The sequence below is a fragment of the Rhea pennata genome, chromosome 24, assembly GCF_028389875.1.
Source record: "Rhea pennata isolate bPtePen1 chromosome 24, bPtePen1.pri, whole genome shotgun sequence".
NCBI classification, from domain to species: Eukaryota; Metazoa; Chordata; class Aves; order Rheiformes; family Rheidae; genus Rhea; species Rhea pennata.
The window spans coordinates 3,447,167-3,461,276 of NC_084686.1; positions in this window are offsets into that span (position 1 = coordinate 3,447,167).

Consider the following 14,110-nt stretch of genomic DNA (forward strand, 5'->3'; position numbering starts at 1 on the left):
TTGCAGCCTCACGAGGAAAGTGTGGGTTATCACATGTGCCATTTAGTGCTCACGTTGCAGCAGGGCAAACAGCAGGAGCTCTGCCACCAGTGTCACTGATTCCCTTCCCTCTCCTCTAAGCTTGCCTTGTGCCTGGCACAGGGAGCTGGTCTTGCCTGGGACCCGTGCACGTAATTATCATCACCATTTTCCATAAACGCATTGCTGTGCCTCGCAGCTGCTGACATGAGGCTTTGGTGGAAGTTAGGAGGGGGGAGTTTTTACCCAAAGCCAGGGAATAGGACTGGATCTGTTTGGAGCTTGTTTTTTTAAACAGAGCCCCTTCTTTCTGATCCCACCTTCCTTCCCCTTTTACAAGAAGCTGGCCTCTTTCAACTGACAGCAGCTCTTTCCTGCCAGGCTTGTTAGCTTTAACTGGAATAATTTCCTTTGAACTCAGCTTGAATTAACATCTCCATGGCAATAGGATCAGGGCTTTGTCTCTTGCAACCTGCCCTTCACCCACAACAAGAGGTTCAAGCAGGAGGTGGGAAGGGAATGGTATGCCACCCTGGCCAATACCAGCACCTCTGAGCAGGGAGAAGCAGGAGCTAGGCTCTGCGCTTTCCAGTAGGACAGTGGGCGACATGGCTCTGCTACTATGGTAAACACTCAAACAGTCTCCTGGGATGGGATTTCTTTGGTGTTCAGCCAGTGTGGTGGAAGGAAAACAATGTTTCCCAAACTCATCTCTTCACCTTCCACCGAGTGCTGGCACCTCATCTCTCCCACAGCCAGCCAGTTCCCCAGCAGCTCCTCCTCCTTTCCATCTCTGCCCTGTCTGCTCCCTCACCTCCGTGGCTCCAGTCTGTTCAGTCCCGTTGCTCTGCTTGCTGCATGGGCTTTCCACGCTGTGGCTGTGCTCTTCCTTCCCCCACTCCTGCACTATGCTCACAGCTTCTGCTGTGGAGCTTCTGCTCCACCTTCTCCTTCCTCACAAACCTTTCTCCATCTAATTAAACTCTCATCTACCCTCTTTTTTTCTTTCTCCCATGGGAATCTGCTGCTGCCAAAGCAAGTGATGAGGGTTGCTCTCCAACCCTCTGCAAGGCTGTGCAATGAATACAGCATGTCCTACTGTAATACTCCCTTTTCCCTGCGCTATGAAAAAGCTGCATGCAAGACCCCTCTGGTATTAACCTAGATTAAATATCTGTCAACATCACCCCACTGCCACTGCCCCCAGTGCATTTAGGGGGTGGGAAGGGGTACCTTGGGGACCTGTCGGCAGAAGTTATCTCCAAAGGAACTACTTGAGGGAGATGGGGGGGGGGACGGACTCAGACCATCAGCTTTAGCTTCAGCCACCCTCTAACTCTCTCCTTATCCTCCTCACTGTTGACTGAGCTGGGGAAGTCAGGCCACGCGACTCCCGTCCCCGTGCTGCTGGCTGGCTGTTTGCTCCGAGGTGGATGCTTATCAGCCGCTCCTCCTGCTTCCCCTCCCAGCTCACCCAGAAGTACGATGCCCCCTTTCAAGCTGTTATGAAACTTGACATTTCCAGCTATGCTAACCATGTATCACCAACCCAGGCAGTGCGGGGGCAAGATAAAGGACCACTTTATTCCCCCCCTGTCTTACTCCTGCTCCCTGCCCCGGCCCACGCGGGTCTGTCTGTTTGGCACGGGTGGGCTTTCACTAACAATGTGGGTGTTTTTCCTCTTGTAGACTGAGACGCTGGTTCAGCAGCCAAGTTTGTAGGTGGGAAGAAAGGCATTTTCTTTTGAAAGACGGGTAATTTCTTTGAGAGCTGCCTCAGGGAAATCAAACCTCAGTTTCTTCTTGATGGGGAAAGAATGGGGCAGGGGGATATAGACACTGCAGCAGCCGCTTCCCTTTTTCATGCTCCTCCTCTTAGTTCAATTCCCTGCTCCTAGACACCCCGGGAAGGCAGTGCGTTTTGTGTTTGCTTGTCCCTGCCCCCAGCACCCTGGGGTAGGCTGCAGGGGTCTGAGCAAGGCAGGAAAAAACTCTGCTGCATGTTGTGCGTCCAGAGAGGTTTTGCTGGGTGTTAGCTGAAATCAAGGTCATTGCAGCTGCGTTCCCCGAGAGGCCCAGGGAGCTGGGAAGCAGACAAAGTCCTCTGAACCGTGATGTGCTCTGGCCAGCGGGGGTGCGTGGGGGAAGGAGTGCGGGGGCAACATCACACGGCTCAGAGCGCGGGGCGCAGGGTTTGCAAGGCCGTGGTGCTTGTCTGGTTGCATCTTCTGCCTCCTTCCCCCCCTTGCTCTCTGCCTCTCCTCCCTCCTCCACTGGAGTTACTGCAGCTGGATCACAGCAGGCAGTTTTCATTCTCCGTTAATGAGAAACTCCTGCACTTTGTCCCTTGAAACGGAGCCACGTTCCCACGTGACTGAGGGGAAAGGCTGCGGCTGCGGAGAGCGAGATGCAAAGGGAGAAGCCGGCTCCCCTTGCACACGTGGTTCCTGCGCCGGGCAGAAGCGGGTGGCGGGAAGGCACCAAGCTAGAAGCCGGTTGCTGGAGGAATCGCAGCCTGTCTGGCCCCACACTGACTCAGCTGGCTGCCTGCATATCTTGCCTCCGGATCAGGCAATGGGAATTCATCACCCTACCCTTGCTGCCTCCGCCATCCCCGTCCGCCCCGGCTGTGGCTGGCCCGTGAGAGGCTGTGTGCACGTACCGTGCTGCACACTCCACTAACCGTGAATCATAAACTGGCGCGATGGTTTCCTGGCACTGGGGAATAGGGGCCAACCCTCATCTCCTGGTAGACCTTCTGGTGTCGCAAGCCTGTTCAGCATCCCTGGTGCTGCCAGCTTTCCCCGCCAATCCAGCCTGCTCTTGCAAAACCCTTTCCGGAGCATGCCCCCAGAGCCCCCAGCCGGTCTGTGCACCCTCTCCCCGCGGTCCAGCATGCATCCACTGAGTTCCCCACTAATCCAGCCTTCTCTCTGCATAAAGTGCCAGGCTGTGCTTCCCTCCTGCTGTGGCTAGGGCCTCTTATCTCCTGCGAGAGGCATCTCTGTTCTCTCTAACACAGACAACGAGAAGTCTGCCCTGCCCCTTTTGCGGCTCCGTCCCACAATCGGGGATTCTCAGTCTCTCTCAGCCCTGCCCCAAGAGCTGCGAAAAGAATAAAATGTGATTTCTCCTGCAGAGCTCGGAGCCTCTCAGTTAGTTCTGCTGCGGACTTCCCGGCAGCGGTGCCCCCGAATGGCACAGTGTATTTTATCAGGCCTGGCCCTCTCGGTGCGTGCAGACTGCCCGGGGGGAAGCGGTCAGCTGCGAGCAGGACCACCTTGTTCTGTCCTTAGCCAGTCTCTGAGCTTCATGCCACAGTGCCTTGGGCAAATAGTGGAGACTACCCTGTCTTCCCAGCAGGAGCTCTGGCTTGCTCTGGCTCTCGTGCCTCCTTTCTGTTTTTCTTCATGCTTCCCTGCTTCCATGTAGCACTTAGTTAATGGGTTGAGCTTAGGTTTTACACGGTAGTGTGACTGTAATGCACCTCCCCCTCCCCCAATTTCAGAAGATCAGTCTGAGGCAGAAATGAGCCAAACCTCCTTAGACTCTGGAGCGTTTGACATTCCCAGCTCTTTCATGAGGGAGAGTTGGGGGCGCTGGGATTTGGGAACAGGTAGCTGTGCAAAAGATGCCACTGATTCCTCCCACGGGGAGGGAAGACAGAGGCATCTTGCCTTTGATGCGCTGAAGGGAAGAAGAAACTTCCCATCTCTGAAGACTTTCCAGCCTTTACATTCCTGACTTCCCTCACCTCCTTAAGGGGGCTGTTGGGGGGGGAGCCAAAGCAACAGGAAGCTCTCAGACAGCTGTGATTTTTCACCAGAATTCGAGAAGCTGACCTGGAATCAACAGCTGCACTTAATAAAGTAGGGCCATTAAAATGACACAGCAGCTCTGCTGGGCTGCAGGGAGGGGAGGTCTCCTGGTGGAGGGGCCCCGCGGGCATGGGGCAGGGGAGTGTCCTTCTCTGCAATATCTGGGGATGGGGGAGGCAGCAGACAGAAAAGGGCTTTGGAGAGACTGGCTGGGGGAAGGGAAATAGTCCTCCAAAATCCTGGCGCTGGGCCCAGATGGTAAGTTACCCTGTTTTTTAACCGCTGTCTGGAAGCGAGGGGCGAGACAGGGGTGGCCTATGGGGTTACCTGGAAGAGTTAGGGTTTCCTTTGCTGGCCCTGTGCTTCTCACACTTTCCCAGTCCCCCAAGAGCACTGAGACCACAGGCAGGCAGCATGGAAGAGAGATTTTTCTTTTTTGGTCCATCCCCCCAGCCCCAAAATGCCACATCAGCAGCAAGCTGCAAACTGCAGGATGACTTCAATGAGGAACAGATTGTCCCTTGGCCAGCCTCCATCTCCCTGTCTGCAGGGATGCGAGGCAGCAGGACCTTGAGCTAGGAGAGACGGAGATGAGAGAGGGCAGGCTGGTTCCAGGAGCCACACGTGGGGATGGAGGCACTGAGAAGCAGGAGCCAACACAGCAGAGCGGGAGCGCCGAAGGGACTGGCTCGTGGGGGATTTTTTTTCCATCATCTCCGGTTTCTGGCTTGTTAGCAGCAACCGGCAAAGATTTATAGCAAGCGTTAGCCAAGAGCTGTGGTCAATGGGTAAAGCTAGCACCGTGGCCTGGAACTGAAGCAGCCCTACCCCTCCCTCTTGTGCATTTAGCGTCTGGTGCTCGCTCCCCGCTTCACTTCGGAAAGCTGGGGGAGAGGGGCCACTGCCCTCCTGGGCACCCGCAGGCCTCTTGCTCCAGCCCTGCTGCACGGGAGCTTGCAGCCTTCACTGGGGAGGAGGGGAAGCAACCTTTAATCTTCATCTGCCTTCCCAAGCAGGCACGGAGCGCCCTCCATACGGTAGAGCAGCCTCAGCATTGCTCTCACTTACCCTGCGCTGCTCCTCCCTCCCCAGGCCCCGAGCTGGACCATACAGCTCGGGCAGGGCGCACAGCAGCTCGCCCCCTTGCAGTGCTGGGCTGGGGACCTGGCTGGAGAGCCTGTTTGCCACTAGCAGCACAGGCTGTCAACGCAGATGTCACCCGAAGGAGGTCCTCACGCTTTTAAAGGTGATGGGTCTGCACGAAGGAAGGAAGCTGAAGGTGCCTGTAGTAGCTATCACAGCCGGGCTCCCTGTGTAGCCAAGGTCATCTGCTCCCTTTCCCAATCATATCCCTTACCCCCGCTTCAAGAGGCTCCTCTAAAAGCCACAGCACGCTGATGCCTAGGGCCAGCCATCACCCCAAGGTCTTTCATGGGAGTAAGAGCTACTGGCTTTGGACACATCGCGCCTACCTTGCGAGTTTCGGGTTCCTTTCTTGACATAGCACCGCGTTTAACAAACTTAATCTTGTCTCATTAAATCCATCACTCCAGGACAGATAATCATTTCATCACTTACTGCTTCTGTTGCCACGAGACCTGGACTTCCCAGGTAAGTGCCAGGATCTCACTGGCTAGGTGCTGTCAACAGGCAGCACAGAGAGAGAGCCTCTACCTTGGAATTACTCAACCTTGAGCCAAATCTTTTTTGTCTGTCAAATTGCTGACTAGTTTCTGTATCGCCCACGTCCCTGAATAGGCATCGCTGGAGTCCTCACAAACCCATCCTCCACCCTGCTCTAAAGAACAGTAACATTCCCTAACCTAACTCAGGCCCCATCATTTCCCAACACATGCTGAGACACAGTTGCCCAGCTCTGACCCCCATCCAGGACCCCCACTCCCAGCTGCTGGGAACTAGTCTCCAAGCCAGCAAGGTCTCACAAGCCCTGAAACACAATCCTTGCCTACATCTTCTTGCTGCTGGGATTTTTTTCACTGTGTCTGGGCATTGGCTCAGGAGGGAGGTCAGCGGTGGAGCACACGGATCTTTAGGCAGGGGCAGGAGTTAGTGGTGACCATAAAAAAGCAAGGAGCTGTTCTCATAGTATCACCTGACAGTACAGCAGCTGAGGACTAGGAATCCAACCCTATTTGCGGGCGCTAGATACTAATATTAGTGTTTCATCTGTGTATTCATCTTGTGACTCTGTGGCCTTCTCTCGCTAGGTGATCATGCGCTTTTTCATGTCTGCATGTGTGGCCCAAGATGCACTGAGGCACCCTCCACAACCAAGGCTCCAGATCCTGGCTTTCACCTTGTGTGGGGCTGATCCGAATCCACAGCTGGGCAATCAATAAGCTTCCTAGAACTTATCCACAGGAAACTATTAAAATATTTAGTCACTGCATAGTGTAGAGATTTCTCACTGAGCATCTCTGCTGCCTGCTCGGCAGGGAGGCCAAAATGCGTGTGGGTGTCATTACTGAGCCGGGGCAGCCCGCACTGTGTTTTGGACTGAGCCTGGAGAACAGCAGAGAGCATGTCCCATCAAACTCCCACCAAAATGCACTGGTCATTCTGCAGCCAACTGAAAAAGTTTTAATGACAGTATAGAGTGGGTGCTTCGTGGCTTCTGGCCTTTTGTCTGCTGGTTGTATCTCAGTAACTGTTTCAGCATCTCTATTCAATGCCGATTGCACCTACCTCAGCAAAAGAGCAGGATGAGAAACAGCTTGGCTGTGAATCCCCACTAAGTCTCTGGGCTGGATTTAGCTTGCATTTGCACTATGTGAAATCCACAGAGCTGGATTCTGACCCCCCTTGCTCACAGGTACTAGCACTGTCCTTTGCATGGGATTTCTATAGGATTAATTGCAGAAGCAAAATCCTTCTCAGTGTAAAATTGTAAGAATCAAGTACAGAAGGGCAGCTCTCCTGACCTGTACGATTTAACCATCCTGACAGAGAGCATAGCTGAGGTTTATCACTGCTTTTAAAGTCTTGGGGTCAGCCTAAGCCAAAGCAAAGAAGGAAGCACTGAAGTGAGGCTCTGGGAACCAGAACTCTCGGGTGTCCGTTCTGGGTTTGGTGTGTGACTTGTAGCTGTTAGTCACGAGACCTATTTTCCAGTTTCCAAGGCATTCACTAATTCCAAGTCATGTCTCATTGCTTCCAGCCTGGGGTAAGTCAGGCTTGCATTTCAGAGACGCTTCCATGATTCCAGCTGTCGTCCTGCCTACCCAGGCCCACTGATAATCAGGCCGGTGAGGTTTTGGTGTATGCACCTTTAAACGGAGGTTTGGTGCAAATGGTGGCTTATTTAATTGCTCCCACTTAGCCTGGACATCCGCAGCCGCTTAGTCCAGTTTCAGACTGGTCCCCTGGTTAAATCCCCACATGGCGTTACTGGGAAGTTTATGTAATGACTATTTCTGAAGAGCTTTAAGACCATGGAAGATTAGGTGATACAGAATGCAGTGCATCTGTCCAAACAAAGTGTGGAGAGGACTTTCTGTTGTCTTGTTTTCCTAAAAACTATTTGATTCAATAGGCCTGTCAATCCACCAGACTGCCTAATTTTGCATTAATGCTCCATGAAAGCATAAGAAGCATTTCCAGCTAAATGTGCAAGAAAAATATTTGTGCTTCCTTCCAGGCTGGTTTCTAACCTAGATTGTTGGGGTTAGGGCTTTGGAGGGGATTTCATCCTTTTCAGTAAGTTTCCACAAAATAGATGTTTTTCTTTACTCTGGAAAAATCAAATTCAGACCACTGCAGGTTTCTCAAATGCCAAATGATTTTCAACATGAGGAAAATTTGAAATCTTAAGTATATACCATATGGCACCATTGCTTTTCTTTGGAGTAAGATTGAAAGGGAAAGGCTTGATTGTAAAGCTGAACTAAGGACTTTTTATTGTTCAGAATGGAAAGAGCTTTCTTTCAGCTAGATAAAGAGAGAATTTTGAGCAGATCTGAGCATTTTCTGCAATTGATTTTTTTTCCAAAGACAAGCAGCAGCCTTATTACTTATTTGTATTGTGGTCATACTAGGTCAATTAATAAATCACTTGAATGAGAACAAAAAGCTTCATAGGATTTTATTTTCTGTGAAAAGTATAGATGAAAATGGAAATTACCAACCAGAATTTTCCAGTTCTAAGAGAAAAATATTAACCACCACTTCCCTCTGAAAATACTGAAGATTTGGGACAGTTTTGCCTTTAAATGTGGGGCAGGGGGATGGGGAGGAAAGAAGAAGGGTTTCTTCTTCCCGTAAGCAGGAAAGTTTTAAATGGAAATGAGCCTATCTATATGAAGCCACTTTTCTTCCCCAGGGAATGACGACTTTCTGTGAGAGAATTTCGGATGAGACTGTGCTGTCTGTCCTCCGCGCCTGCGGAGGTGCTGGGCACCTTTTGAGGTCAGAGCACTGCCACTGCAGACTTAAACTACTTTTAATCACTTGAGCCTGTGTTAGTGGGACTAGCGCGCTGCTCACCTGGGCTATCTAGCAGGGTTATCTGCATACTGCATAGTATGACAAAAATGTGCCTGACCTTTTGCTTCAGGCTTAAGTGGATTCAGATGCCTCTCAACTGCTATGAGAGCTGACCCGAAGCATGGGGCTGACTCTCGCGGCCAGCATTGCTGCATGAGGCTTGATGGAGTTCGATGTGTGCAGTCAGCCGTGCAGAGGATTACGCTCGTTCCCACAAATCCTGCATACCCAGGTGTCCCCCAGGAGCCCACGGGCGTTAGGAAACTGGTCCTGAGACCCTGAGCTGTAAACCTCCTGGGTACTCCTGAGCAACACTCTTGTTACCTGCACTACGTTTACCCTGTGCGAGTTTCCCCACTTTGCTTTCGTGCCACTGGTGTAATGTGTGTGACTGTGACTCAAAGTTACACTCACGGAAGAGGAACCTTCCTGACCCCTTCTGCAACTGGAGAGCGCCCCGGAGCACAGCACCTCATTAACCTTGTTTTATTCTTTGTAGCTGCAGGTGTTTTTATTGCTCATAAACCTATCCCAGTCCCTCTCTTCAGCTATTCTCATCCTTTGTGGGCTGTGATTCTTTTTAAAATGTCCATTTTGTAAATCACTTTAATTAGTTTTATATCACTCTGTTATATTTACATTGCTTGATTTAGGTTTCAGATTGCTTTCATTACATCTTATATATTGCTTTGATTTTATTTATAGTGCTTCTAATGCATTTGCATTGCTTTCTTTTGATGGATATCATTTTGACTGGATTTACAATGTATTTCTTCAGTCAGATTTATATCACTTTAATTAGATTTATATCCCTTTAGACTTTAAGGACTTCACTTAGATTTATAATATTGCTTCTACTGGGCTTGTCTTGCATGGGAGATTCACATCTTTTTGTTTTAAAGGATACTGCTTAACTCAACAGTAATATGTTGCTCTACCTAGACTTTGGTCAGCATCCCAATTAGATATATTGAGCAAGAACTCACAGAACTCACCACCTGTTTTTTAATTCGTGTTTCCACTGGGATTATTTCAGCATAAACTGTGCTGATTAAAATTAATTTCTTCCAAGTCAGCACCAGTATGAATGCAGAGGAGATCAGGACTCTCACTGGTAAGGAGTCTGAGGAGTCCAGCCGGTGAGATACCATTTTTACTCCTTTCCTCCCTACACGCTGAGTGTAGTGCCATCCCAGGAAGCTCAGCACACGCTCTCCGGGTGGTGGGAACCAGGAGTGCACTCTCCCAGGATGCCAGACTGCAGGGTCAGTGTCCAGCTGACTGGCAAAGGCCCCAAATAGAGTTTTCTCTGTCCAAGTGAGGCCCTAATCCTGAAGCAACTGGATGTTCAGGGAGCAGTAGCACTGCCTTCTCCACTTCCCTTTGCCCAGGAGGATACTCAAGTATCCATGTTAAGGAGAGCTCAGAGCTGGTAATCCCAGACAGAGTGGCATCTCCTCCATTTCCCACCAGCATTTCCCACTTGCTGGTGTCCCAAGGTTTTGTTCGAGGGGGAGCAGGCACTCACCCTCTGTCCAAGGGGAGGCCGTGCAATGCTGATCACAACCCCTCCTCTCATCATTTTGAGCTGAGGTCTTGCAGGACACGAAATTCTAGTCAAGACCCGGTCCCCAGACACCCCGGGGCCAAGCGCTGTGTTTAGGAAAGAAGAAAGAACGACTGTTTCGCCCCTGCGTACCCGTTCGCCCCGTGCTGTTTTCTGCACCCACCCTGCCCTGCTCCCCTTTGCTTTTATTCCCTCCGTGAAGGAGGACGGACCCTGCGAGGCATGAAGCAGCGAGGGAGGCGAGGAATGTGTTACAGAAAGCCTGTTGTTTGGTAGTTGGATCCAGATGTTAAGGGAACAGGCAGAGTTGCATAAGTGGGACAGAAAAAGGCTGGAGCAGGAGAAAGTGTACAGCAGCAAGCCTGCTCTCCCAGTCAGACCAGTTAAACACAGAAAAGGGATGTGAATTGGACTCCGCAGGTAACAACTTCTGTTTGATCCCCAAGCACAGGACAGAAACTGGACTGAGAGGGAAGCCTGCCCAGATCTTTCTCCCATGAGAAGAAGTGACCCACAGAAAACGCTAAATCCTGCTCTTAAGTGGGGTGTAGCTTGGCCCACACCAAGAGCAGCCTTCTGCAGAGGTATCCACAGCCAATGCTTAGTCACAAATCTGCTTCCCAGAAGCAGCTATTACTCATGTAGGGAGTTACAGGACAGTCTTGACCACAAGGGAGGTTTTGAAAGCATTTCCCAGTAACTCCCAAATCCGCACCCCCAGTGTGAACTCTGAAATCTCCTGTAGAGAGGCTACGCTTTTCCACGTGGTACTTCCAGTTCTCATGGCCTGTCTACAGAAGAGCAGCCCAGATCTCGCCTACCTTAGTGGATGGGCCCACAGGCTCCCACAGGTCAGGATTTCTCACGTAGGACCTCAGACCTCGTAATAGTTCAGTCCCCTGTGAGGGATCCTCACCTGTGGCTTCAAAAGCGTCATTTCTGTGGCATTTGTCCTACTCTACCCTCGCTGTGGACTAGACCGTGCTGACCACAGCAGGAGCAGGTCCATGCTCTTTAGTCTTTTCCAGGGACTTTACTCAGGCCGAAAGGGGCAGAAGTGCCCCCTGCACGCCCCAAGCACTGCTCTGACTGCTCTCGCCTTCCCCTTTCCTTCGCCTCTCTCATGCTCCCTGCAGCTGCACGCAGCATCGTCATAAATGAGCACGGTTTCTCAATTAATGTGCATCTAATCAGGATGCCAGTATCTCAGGAAGAAAGGCTGGATCTGAGACCCAGGCTGTGGAGGTTTAAGCACGCAGTTAACCTCGCAGCACTTTGCCACTGGGGCCCATGCTTTTAATTGCGCCCTGGCTGCTGCACTCTTCAACCTTTTAATTGCCCAAGACAGACAATAGGGTGGTAAACAGGTCGGAAAGAGTAGATGCTGGGCATTGTTTTAAGCCAGTTAATGGTGTTTTTAAACACCATTCAGGAGCTCATTTTATGTAATTGCTGAGCAAAGGAGGGCATTCAGGAGGGGCAGCAGGGAACACTCAAAAGGGATGCTGAATAGTTTTTAATTAATGAAAAATGACTTGAAGCCTGATTCACTTCTGTAACAGTAAGATCTCTGCTGAACACCACAGCTCCAAATCTTCTCCCAGAGCTGCACATCAAGCCACAGGTCCTCTGTAGTAACATCTGCAATAATGGCTGGAATTTACTTAGTAATTTGGGGACTGAGAGCTAAAAACAAGGTCCGGTTAACTTTCCCAGAGCTCTATGAGTTTTGTGGTGCTGTGAGCACTAGTAAAAAGCAGATTTATATGTGTTCAGACCCCTGAAGAAGAGTTGCCCTGTTTGAATCATTCGAAAAGCACTGGTGTTTCTTTCATGTGGCTTTAAAAGCAGAGTTTGGCATGAAAATGAAGAGTTAAGGATGGAAAACTAAATAGGTCAAGGCAGAACATTTGGGTGTGATCCCTGTCCTCAGTTACATCAATTTTAGCTGAGATTAACACCAGCACAAATTAGACTAGAATCTCACGGATTGAACAGGCAGAAAAAAGTATGCTCTTGGTTGATTAGTATTTTGAAGACTTGTATCTCCGAGGCTGTTCTGAACAAATGAAGGAGAGATATTCAGAGCACAACCAAAAGCCTGTTTTTCTTTTCCCTTGCCTTTGCATTACTTTCCTGAACTCTGTCCATGCAACCAGTTAGCCAAAGTGCTGGAAAGAAAAATCTGCCTGGCTTTCAGTATGTGTACACGGGGCTCTCCTCAGTCCAGCAGGGGAAATAAACCTGATGAGGCCAGGGCAGGGGGCGGAAAGCCTTGGTATACCCCAGGCAGGCTGCCAGCACAGGCTGGGAGAGAGGCTGGCTCTCGGGATCTGCTAGCTGGATTAGCAATCTGATCAGGGTACGAGGCCTGGGGTTTGGGTGACAGGACATTTCCCAGGGCTCTGCTGAGCTTTGCAGCCCCAGAAACGATCTGGCTCTGCCGTACTTTCTCTGCTGAAAGAGCCTGCAGGTTCTGAGTGTTAATGCCCAGAGAAACACATCAGCCCAGGAGCATGGGGAAGCCAGCTCAGCCCCTGCTCAGCCTCCATCCAAAAGCACATCCTTCTGCTCAGCTTGAAAGTGGGTGGAGCCAGGTTCTTCCATTTTCCCACCTCGGTTCTTGAGCTTGTGTCATCCTTTATAAGTAACTGTAATCTAGTCTTAGACCTCTTAGGCTGACAAAATAGATGTTTGCAACAGCTGTGGTGCCCACACCATCTATCTTCTCCATGCTTTGCCCAAGCAAGGGCAAAGGTACTGTACACAGTTCATTAGGCACAGCCTAATAACTCACCTTGAAGGAGATATGGTTTGACAGTAGTGCTTTATTTGAGCTCTGGTTTGATAAGGACCTGGTGGTGGAACACTGAATGCACCAGCAGGTAGGAATTGCCCTGATGAGCCCCACCCAGGCCTTGACCCACTCACCCTCTACCTACTGGCCCCATCACAACATGTAAGCTCAGCCCCAAACCACCTAAAACCCCTTCCTGAGCAGATTGCTGGGAGGCAGCTGGGGTGGGGCTGCCATGCTAGAGAAGACAAGCCAAGAGTAACCACAACAGAGGCGAGGCAGCATCCTCAACAGCAAGGGTGCAGTCCTGAGTACGGTGAGCAGAGTGGGGTTAAAAGTCTTAATGGGTTCAACTGAAGGTGCAGTAATGATCAGAAAAGTGCAAGATGATGAAGCAGGTCCAAGATCAAGCCAAGATCAGTCAATAAATTAAGCTCTAGAAGGGTACACAACCACAGTGTAGCTCAGGTAATGGCTGGGGACCCAGGTCTGGGTTTAAATAGAGCAGCAGGGACTGGGGGCAGGGTGTTGTGGCTAGATGCTGGCTTAAATGCTGGGCACGGAAGGCCTGTTTATGCTTTCAGGGCCCTGGTGCTTAAGTATGGCATAAGCCTTGTGAGGGTGCCTGGCACAGATGTGTGCTGTTCCTCACAGCCTGGGCTTTGTAGTTCCTACTTGGCTCTTATGCTGAATTTCTGTTCAACAAAGTGCGTGATACTAGAGGCAAAGACGACTTGAAATAACAAGTGAGAGGAGGGGAAAAAGAACATACGCAGCTGACGCCTTTTTGAGAAGCCAGAGATGTGATGTGGAAGACCTAGCGCTTCTTGGGAATCGCTGTGGTGGTTGATTCAGCAGTTTGAGGGAACTACGTTGGCAATAATGCAGCTTGTTTCCGCAATGGCAGAATAGCGTGGGACTAAGACTAGCCAGGCCGTGAAAGAGGTGTGGTGCTGGAAATCCCCTGCAGCGTTCAGTTACCTGGCCCAAGCTGGGCCTGCTTCCTTATTGCTAGTAGAGGGGAGGCCACAGGTCTAGTTTTTGCTCCTGCAAATAGGAGGGATGCAGAGCAAGCGCTGGCAGCGGAGCGGTTCTCAGCAAGCTGCTCTTCCTCACTGCCCTGCCCCAGCATGGCCTTGGTCCCCACTGAGTTACTGAGATGGTTTCCTAGAAAAAAAGCTGCTCATTCATAACGAGCATCCTTGCTCTTTGATGTGTTGGTGGTACTGCTGTTGTGGTGTTTTAAATACCTTGGTTTCATGCTCATAATGAAGAAACTGGCCGCAGAGCTTTACTGTAAGTAGATGAGAAAGTAGCAATAATTATTGTGCTCCCTGCCATGGGAGGGTAAATGTCAGATGCTAATGGCTGCTACGGTATTGACTGATTACTCACTTTGGGGTGAAA